Source organism: Pistacia vera, unplaced genomic scaffold, assembly GCF_008641045.1.
Source record: "Pistacia vera cultivar Batoury unplaced genomic scaffold, PisVer_v2 Contig248, whole genome shotgun sequence".
Taxonomy (NCBI): domain Eukaryota; kingdom Viridiplantae; phylum Streptophyta; class Magnoliopsida; order Sapindales; family Anacardiaceae; genus Pistacia; species Pistacia vera.
This window is the reverse complement of record NW_022196055.1, coordinates 686,326-696,720: the sequence shown is the minus strand read 5'-3', so window position 1 is coordinate 696,720 and position 10,395 is coordinate 686,326. Positions and strand designations below refer to the sequence as shown.

At 36.7% G+C, this 10,395-nt stretch overlaps 1 non-coding gene across 1 annotated transcript; it reads left to right on the top strand.

The window, feature by feature from the left end:
• The first annotated feature begins 1,487 nt into the window (after window positions 1-1,487).
• Window positions 1,488-1,594, top strand: LOC116132082. The gene has a single exon (XR_004128367.1). It is a non-coding gene; the product is annotated as a small nucleolar RNA R71 (small nucleolar RNA).
• Window positions 1,595-10,395: the final 8,801 nt, after the last annotated feature.

The window sequence follows — 10,395 nt, the reverse complement described above, 5'->3', positions numbered from 1 at the left end:
CAACACAACAAAGTCCACCGGAAAGATAACTTTGTCCACTTTCACCAAATCATATTCCACTATACCCCTCAGATGCTTGATGGATCTATCTGCAAGCTGTAAAGATATGGTCGTGGGTTTCACTTCACCAATCCCTAATCTCCTAAAAACAGAAAAAGGCATTAGGTTTATGCTTGCACCTAAATCACATAAAACTTAATCAAAATTAATGTCTCCTATAACACAAGGAATAGTAAAACTCCTTGGATCTTTGAGTTTTGGGGGCAGCTTCTTCTGTAGAATGGCGCTGCACTCCTCTGTAAGCATCACGGTTTCCTCATCTTCTAACTTCCTTTTGTTTGATAAAATTTCATTGAGAAATTTTGCATAGCTCGACATCTGTTGCAATGCATCTGCAAAAGGAATGTTAATATGCAATTTTTTAAATATTTCAATGAATTTGGAAAACTGCTTATCTTGATTCTTCTTTCTAAGTAGCTGAGGAAAAGGCACAGGAGGAGTGTGATGTGCCAACTCTGGTGGTATCTCGGGGAATGGCAATTTCTCTTTCTTTTGTCTTTGCCTCTCTTCCCACTTTTGTTCATCTTCCTTAGAACTGGTTGGTTTCTCTTCAACAATTATTTCTTCGTCAACTTCCTCGTCGGAATCTTCCTTTTCTTTTGGTGGGCTTCCTTCTTTCCTTGATTGTTCCACCTCTTCCAAGACTATCCCACTCCGTAGTGTTATTGCATTTGCTTGTTCACGTGGGTTTGTCACTGTGTTACTTGGTAGGGAACCTTGTGGTCTCTCATTGAGTTTATCGGCCAATTGACCCATCCAGACCTCTAAGTTCCGAATGAACGCCCCTTGGTTTCTGAAATTTGTCCTTGTCTCATTCATAAAACCTATGATCTCTTGCATAAACTTTCCAAACATATCTTCCAGTTTTGTCAATCTTTGCTCTCCCGGTTGATTGTCCATCCCTGCTTGGTTGTTTGGCATCGTTCTTTGGTTCTATTGATTGTTCTGCTGATTCTGATTTCTCCAAGACAGGTTCAGATGATTCCTCCTCCCAGGATTATATGTGTTGGAGTACGGATTGTTTGATTGCCTCTGATTTCCTGCCAAGTGTTAACCTGTTCTGATGACGTTAAAGCAAATGTGTTCCCCACTTGGCATTCACAGCTCACATGACCACCTGCACAAAATTCACAAGTTAGTTCAGGAGCTTGAATAGAATTTACCTGCATACTCCCCAATTGTTTATGAAGTGCTATAAGTTGGGCTGAAATAGTCGTGTATGCATCAACTTCATGAAGACCCATAGATTTTTTCGATGCATCCTCTCATTCGGTCTTTAATAGTGGTTACTTGCCAAAACCTCAAGCAACTCATGAGCTTCTTTCGGTGTCTTATTTTGCAATGCTCCTCCCGATGCTGCATCCACCATGGTTTGCACATTAACCATCAATCTATTGTAAAACGTTTGGACTTGCATCCAAAATGGCAACCCATGGTGTGGACACCTCCTCAGTAGTTCCTTGTATCTTTCCCAAGCCTCATATAATGATTCAGACTCTTTTTGGAGAAACGATGTGATATCATTTCTCATATTTGTAGATTTTGTTGGAGGAAAGAATTTGGTTAGGAACTTCTATGCTAATTCATTCCATGTAGTGATCGTCCTTGGTGGTAGTGCCATTAAACACCCCTTTGCTTTGTCCCTCAATGAGAAAGGGAACAGTCTCAATATGATGGCGTCATCTGACACTCCGTTTGACTTGAAAGTATCACAAATCTCCAAAAAATTTGCAATATGCAGATTTGGATCTTCCTTCAAATCTCTCTTGAACTGTACCAACAGTTGGATCATCTGGATGATTGTCGGCTTTATTTCAAAAGTGTCAGCTTTATTTCAAAATTGTTGGCTTGTACAACTGGTCTAGTAATACTTGACCCACTGCCATCCACCGTGGGAACTGAGAATTCCCTTAGTGTTCTATTTTCTGTCATCTCAACAGCTATGGCCTCTCGTTCTCTTCTCTCTCTGTTAAGTCTTCTTACGGTTCTTTCAATCTCAAGATCTACAGGAACCACTGGTTGATGTCTCGCTCTTCGCATAAACTACATAGAACGAGAGAAAACGTGAGATCACTTGCTAATAGAAAGAAGAACAAAACTTAATTAATAAACAATTAAAACAAAAATAAAACTCCAATCTAGCTAACTCAAGAAAATTCAATGTTAACACAAAAATCAATCCCCGGCAACAACGCCAAAAACTTGATGCGTTGTTACTACAACATGCAAATATAGTAAGTGCACTAGTCGCACAAAGTAATAAAGTGATGAGTGAGTATAGTTCCCACGAGGATTGATTGATAAGCACTGATTTTCCTATTTGTTCTCAAGTTGGAGAAATCGAAAGTGTTTGGATTTATGGGAGAATCTAAAACTAAACTAAAAGAAAAATCTACTATGCAATTAAAAGACTAATTACTTAAAGCAAGATTAAAGCAAGATTAATATCAAGTAAAGCAAACGATTAGGGTTTTGACTTTATTAGGATCCTATGGATTAATTCTACAAATTATGCTACTTTTGCACTCACATACACGGATTGTAAATCGAATTCCCTAAGTTGTAAAACATACCTTCTCAGGCTATGAATTCCTAACGTTTCCCTATTAATCTTCTGTAACGCCCAACATGGAGGTACGTGATTTAAATTATGTTTTATAGCCCTTAGTTAATTTTTGTTAGAATTATTTTAAGAGAAGATGAAGAAAATGCCTTAAACTTGTATTAAGGGTAAAATAGTCTTTTCACTCAAATTAGTTAAAATTGTGGGGAGTGAAAAGAGCTAGAATTTCATAGAGAATATAATAAAAATAAGGGCATTATGGTAATTGACTAAGGGACAAGGATGGAATTTTGAAAAAAGTGTAAGGGCAAAATGGGAAAGCATATGTATAAAATAAGATGATAAGGGTTTGTAACCCTTATTTCCTTCATTCCATTGCCACTCTCTTCCTCTATTTTCTCTCAAATTTTCATTCACTTCTCCAAGGAATTTGAGGGCTTTTGAGTAGATTTTCATAGAGCTTTGATTCTAGGCGTCAAAAGGTAAGAATTCATGCTCTTTATCTATGATTTATTTGTGTAAAAGTTGAGTTCTTATGAAGTTTATGCTCAGGGTTAAGAGAAGATTTGGAATCCAACAAGAGTAGAGAGCTTAGGAGAGACTACTCAAGCATAAGGTAAGTAAATTCCACTCAAAATCCAACTCAAGTTAAAGAAAATCAAGTGAGTAGAGATTTCCTTTAAATATGTATATGTTATGATTATTGAGAAATTGAGATGAGATTGATGATTATTTATGCTTGTTGTTGGATATATTTGAATATGAGGAGTGTATGTGATGGTTTGATGATGGGTTGAAATTGGAAGAATTGGAGAAATCTTTTGGGAGTGTTTGTGCCGTGTAGGTATGGTGATGCTATAAGAGAGTTTTTCTCTCAATTTGGGTGGTTTAAGAAACCAATAGAATGATAATTAAATTAGGGTTTGTTCATGCACAATTATTGTTTGATGAAATGCCTAAGTGAAGTATGAGTTGGGTAGAAACCTTAATTTTATGCAACATTGCATATGTGCATTTCATAAGTGCATGTAAGTAAGAAATTTTAAGCATGAGCCATCCATATGCATATAATTGTGTATGTGTAGAAACTTAAGAAAGAATAAAGAATAAAGAATAAAGAATAAAACACTCTAAGAATAAAGAGAAAGGAAGAATAAGCATTAAAGAATTAAAGAGTGTTAAAGAAGAGAAAAGAATAGGTTGTTGTGATGGGGAACCGTGAGTGTTAAGAAGAAATTCCCACATACACGCCACCTTAATTGAGTGGCATAAGAAGAAGAAGAATTGTACAGCCCGTAAGAGTGTATGTGGATGAGGGTTGTACCGAGAAGAATTCCTGCATGCACGCCACCTTAATTGAGTGGCCTAAGAAGAAAGAAGAAGTTGTACGGTCTGCAAGAGTGCATGCAGATGAGGACTGTACTCACTCACACGGCCAAGGTTCCAAATCGATACATCAATCGAGTCCGATCAGCAAAGAATAAGAAAAGAAAGAATAAGAAAAGAAAGCATAAGAAAATAAAGAATAAGAAAAGAAAGAATAAGAAGAATGAGAAAGAATAAGAATAAGAAAAGAAAAACAAGAAAGAAAAGAAATAAAACAAGAAAATAGAAACAAGAAAGAAAAAGCATTTTATGCATTATTGCATATGCATTTTATTCATGCATATTGCCATGAATTTCATCATGGTTAGGAAGAATAAAAATAGTAAGAATAGAGAGAAGAAGAAAGAAAGAAAAGAACAGTGAGAGTTAGAAACAGAGAAAGAAAAGAGAATGAATTAAGGAAAGAACCCAAGAAGGAGAAGAGTTAAGGAATTTACTTACTGAGCATTTTTATGCTCACCCCATTGTTTTTCCATATTTTTGCAGGAAATAGGTGAGCAGCGGTCGGAAGGACGTCGACAAGCAGGGAGGATTGGCATTACTGTTCACTATCGCTAAGTTTGTGTTCTTGTTATTTTGATATATGTAAAGAATTATGTTTTGTAAGTAAAGAAAAATTTGGGCCCAACTATTTTCATATACTAATTATGTATGTTCTTATTGTATATGTCCTAAAGTATACTAGTAGAAAGCAGTTATTACATCTTCTACACCCAACAAATTGAAGATTAACAAATCCAAGTTCATTAAGCTAATGGAATCCTAAATTGATTTTATTGTTTCTCAAATCTATCTCTACCATTCAAAATAACAATGGTGATTACCCAAGAAGCTCAACATGATTCATTTCTCAATCTCATCATGTTCAACAAGTAAAATCAATAAAAATCAGAATAATCACACAATTTATGCAATAGAGTATAAAAGGAACAATAATCAATTGATTAATCCATAGAAATCCGAATTACATCAAAACCCTAACACAAAATGGGTTAGTTCATAACTAAATTAACACAAATAGCAAGAAAAACAGTAAACACAACAGTCAACATATTGAAATAAAGAGAAAAGAGTAGAGATCTCCCCTAATTGAAGAATCCATAAGATTAAAGCTCAAATCTTCTCTCCAAATGTAAAAGCTACTTTAAACCGAACGAAAACCAGACAACCCCCCACCAAAATGGCAAGGTTTTTCTTATATAGTTCGCCCAAAAACCTAAAACCTTTCCTAAAATAAAACTGTGCGTTTTGGATAAAACAAAATTTCGTAGACTTCGCCGCGGCGAAGAAAGAATTTCGCCACGACGACGAACTAAAGTGAACCTCTTGCCTAGCTTCTTTCGCCGCGGCCAAGAATAAACTTCACCACGGCAAACCTTCCTGGAACATTCTAAATTTACAGAATTGCCCTCCGCTTGCTTCCTTACTTGAATCTTCGATCTTCGATGCTTTCCCATGGGAACAAACTTCATAGTGCTTCAACTCTGCTTCAAAACTTTCCCAAATTCTAATATTCGCTTGCTTCTGGGTCCAGAAACTCCAATCCGCTCATTATTCGCTCAAAATACACGTTTTGGCCTGAAATAGAAAATATGTTAAATTAAGTAGCAATTCAGGCATAAACGAACTAAGAAGTATCCAAAATCTGGTTAAAAAGTCTAAATAAAATAGTATAATCCTCGGATTATCACATTGCATCTGCATTCTTCTTGTCTACGGCTGTACCATTTTCTTCCTCAACAACCAGCTACCGTGACAAGAACGAAAGCCATAAATTTTTCATAAAACAATCGTTTAGGGTGGAAAGGGAGATAGGAAGATCAAAATTTGTTCAGATTAGAAAGATTTGTTGAGGTTGTTAAGCGGTTTTTATTTAACTTATGCATTTATTTAGTTTTGTATTCTATTTTGGATTGAATATATGTTACAATAGAAAGTAACCGATAGAGAATATTTGTTGGTGATTGTTGTGAATCAGATTTGTGAACACGAACACTAGTATTGGTTTTGCATTAAATTACAGAATATGGAAGAGTCCAGTTTGCCTCATTTCAACGATGTTGAGGTAAATTGTGCTTGAACCTTAACTTTTTCGTTAACATGATTTTAAATTTATTGTATTGTATTGTTTCTTATGATGTGTTGTATTAGTACATTCTAATTTTGTCCATTATAAAACTATTAAATGATCAGGAAAATGAACGTGATGAATTAAAAGATATGGGATGTGCAGAGGAAGAAGTGGAGCCTCATATTGGAATGGTATTTGATTCAGTTGATAGTCTGGTGTAGTATTACAAATGGTATGGTAACAAAATGGGATTTGAAGCAATGATACGTATGTCAAAGAAAGGCGATGATGGAGAGATGAGATATGTGACAGTGGCATGTTCTTGTTCTGGGAATGAGAGATGTAAATCTAGAAATACCTTGAAAAAGCAACATGTTGCCAAAACAGATTGTAAGAGTCAGATTAGTGCAGCTTTGAATGGTGAATGCAAATGGGAAATTAAATTAGTTGCACTTGAACATAACCATGATCTTAGAAGTCCGACAAAAAGAAGATATTTCAAGGTTAACCGAACGATACAACCTTATGTGAAAATGACGCTTGAAGTTAATGATGTGGTTGGGATTAGGCCATGTAAAAATTTTCAGTCATGTTCAGTTGAGGCAGGAGGTGTAGAGAATTTGACGTTTCTACAAAAAGATTGTAGGAACTACATTGAAAAAGTGAGAAGGCTACGACTTGGAGTTGGAGATGCTTCGGTACTTGAGTATTTTATGAAAATGCAAAAGGAGAATTCAAATTTCTAGTACATGATTGATGTAGATGAAGAGAGTCGATTACAGAATGTGCTATGGGTTGATGCTAGATGTAGGACTGCATATAAAGAATTTGGTGATGTTGTCACCTTCGACACAACGTATCTGACGAACAAGTATGATATGCCATTTGCTACTTTTGTGGGGGTTGATCATCATGGACATTCGACGTTGTTAGGTTATCGGTTAATTTCCCATGAGGACACTAAGACATTTGTATGGTTGTTTCATTCTTAGCTTGAATACATGTATGTTGCTCCTAATGGAATTATCACTGATCAAGATAAGGCCATGCAAAATGCAATTGAGATTGTTTTCCCTGGTACAAGACATAGGTGGTGTTTGTGGCATATAATGAAGAAATTGCCTAAAAAGTTAGGAGGGTATAAGGAATATGAAACTATAAAGTTTAAGTTGCAAAATATTGTGTATGATTCCTTTAGGTGTGAAGAGTTCGAAGAACGGTGGAACCAATTTGTTGAAGTGCATAACCTTCATGAGAATGGATGGTTATGTGGATTGTACAAAGAAAGAGTACGATGGGTGCCTGCATTTCTTAAAGATACTTTCTGGGCAGGTATGTTGTAATAACTGCTTTATACTAGGACACTCATAGTAATATATCAAGTAAAATACATTTATATTAGCAAAATTAAATGGGCCCAAAATTTTCTTTTACTACATATAAACATTCTTTATACAAAATAAACTATCATTTACAGAATGCCATTAAAATAGCGGACAGTGTAGCTATTGCTTCTCGCTTGCCGACGCCCATCCGACCGCGTTCTCACCTAGATCCTGCAACCACAAAGAAAAACAACAGGGTGAGCACAAAATAATGCTCAGTAAGTAAATCCTCTACTCGACTGTCCCCGTAACTCTTTATTTTAATTCTTTCCTTACACTCTTCTTATCTCATTTATTATTTCCTTTTTCACACAGCTCTCATTACTTAACTTCTACTATATGTCACGACCTCATCTTACCAGAGGCACGGCTGGGTGGAGTTCACACAGCACCAACCCACTCTTTGTGACTTTCTGGTAGAGATCACAAAGCACCAACCCGCTTTGAGTAACTACCGGGTGGAGATCACAAAGCACCAACCCGTTTTTAGTCTCTACCGGGTGGAGATCACAAAGCTCCAACCCGTTTTTTGTATTTTTCTCATTCTCTCTACTCTTAGAGTAGTTCATACACAAAGGTAGTTCATACAAAAAGTTCTCTACTCTTTCTCAAGCCACTTCTCATTGCACAACTAATCTTCTCTACTAATGCACTCATGAAATGCCAACATGCAATGTTGCAAGAATTAAGGTTTACTACTCATGATTCTCTTAGGCATTTCATCAAACAACTAGTGTGCATACATAAACTCTACTTTATCTATGGTTCTATCCTTATCTTGAACCATCCAAAATGGGAGAAAACTCCCTCACCAAGCTATAATTCCTATCACAACATAACACTTCCAAAGTGATTCTCAATCTCCTCCAATTTCATTTCAAACTACATTCTCATCACACATCACACATCACACTTCTCATAATTGAAGTGTATTTAACAACCACAAAGCAATTCATCTCTATCTCAATTCTCAATAACATATCATCTAACATGCATACACAAATTTCTACTAAATCTCTACTCAAAAGAGTTCTCAAATATAGACTTGGATTGGGATTTACTTACTTTGTAATGGAGAGATCTCACTAGCACTTTCTTTTCCTTTACAATGCTTGTCTCTTCTCTACCCTTTAAACAATAACACCATAAGATTTTAATATACCAATATATGTAAAACTTTACATCTAAAGCAAGAATCCTTACCTTAGGATACCTTAGATTAATTTTCTACCCCCAACTACTCAAAAAGCCCTCTAAAAGTCTTGAAAGGTTGAAGGGAAAGTTGAGAGGAAATGGAGAACGGAAGAGGCGGTGGAAGATGAAGAATGAAGGGTTCACTAAGCTTAACCCATTTTTAGCTCAAAATATCTTCATTCATTCCCATATTGCCCTTGCTCTTTCTTGAAAACTCCATTATTGTCCTTTAAATCATTACAATCACACTCCCACTCTAACATCTTCTCCATACAATTTCCTTACAATTCACTTCCTACTCTTCCTGCTAATTAAGGGTAGAAAGGTCATTTTACCCCTATGGAGAATTCAGCTAGCCTGATGGTACTCACCATGCTTCCCAATTGACTATAGCCCCTTGGTCTTGGGTTCGAGTGGTGGGGGAGGTGAAATAAAAAAATCCCTTAAGGGGGGGGGGGGGGGGACAGTACCGAGTAGAATTCACGCAGAGTGGGTCAAGGCCCGACCATGCCTTCGATAAGATGGGGCCGTGACATTCAAAAGGAGCCTTTTGAATGTCAGCGCCCCATCTTACCAAAGGCACGGCCGAGCCTTGGCCCACTCTGCGTGACTTCTACTCGGTACTATCTCCCCCCCCCCCCCCCCCCCCCTCTCCCCCCCCTTAAGGGATTTTTTATTTCGCCTGCCCCACTACTCGAACCTAAGACCAAGGAAAAATCCCTTAAGAGGGGGGACAGTACTGAGTAGAAGTCACGCAGAGTGGGCCAAGGCCCGGCTGTGCCTCCGGTAAGATGGGGCCGGGACATATGTCTACTACCCAACGTAGTGAAAGTATGCATGCATTTTTTGATGGATATGTAAATTCCAAAACTACTTTGAAACAATTTATGGAACAATATGATAATGCATTGCGAGATAAAGTGGAAAAAGAAAGGAAGGCTGATTTTAGATCTTTCAAATCTTGGATACCATGCATAACTAATACCCTATTGAGAAACAATTTCAAAGTGCATACACAACTGCAAAGTTTAAAGAGTTTCAAGAAGAGATTGTGGGGAAGATTTATTGTGAATTATCTTTTCTGAATAAATGTGATTCATACGAGGAGAATCAAGTTTTGGAAGATGTTTGGTTTGGAGATAGTAGTCACCGTGTTCCCTTTGTGGTATACTTTGAAGAAAGTTCGTGTGATATTTGTTGTACTTGTCATTTGTTTGAGTTTAAAGGGATTTTATGTAGACATGCCATTATGGTGTTGATTCATAAAAGAGTTTCACATGTTCCAGAAAAGTACATTTTACGGCGTTGGAGGAAAAATATAAACAAATGCCATACGAAAATTAAGGTGAGTTATAATAGATGGAGCACCAACATTGAAGGACAACGTTTTTGATAAGTTGTCTAATATAATGCTGATAGTAGTTGATATGGCATCAAACAATGAGAAAGATTATAATATGTTGACAAAGTTTCTGATTAACATGAGAAAAAAGTTGGAGCAAAAGGAAAGCGAGGGAGGACTTGGTGCAAAAGTGAACATCTCTTCCACAACCAGTTTGAGTAGTAAAGATAGGGGCAGTCCTTCAAAAGAGGGGAATAGTCTAATTATTAGTCCACAGGCAGTTCGTAGCAAAGGTCGTCCTCCATGTAGAAGAAAGCAATCGAAGGTTGAAGAAATTGTACGTAGGGTTAAAAAGAAAAAATTACAAAAACAAAGAATTGGTATGAGTTATACA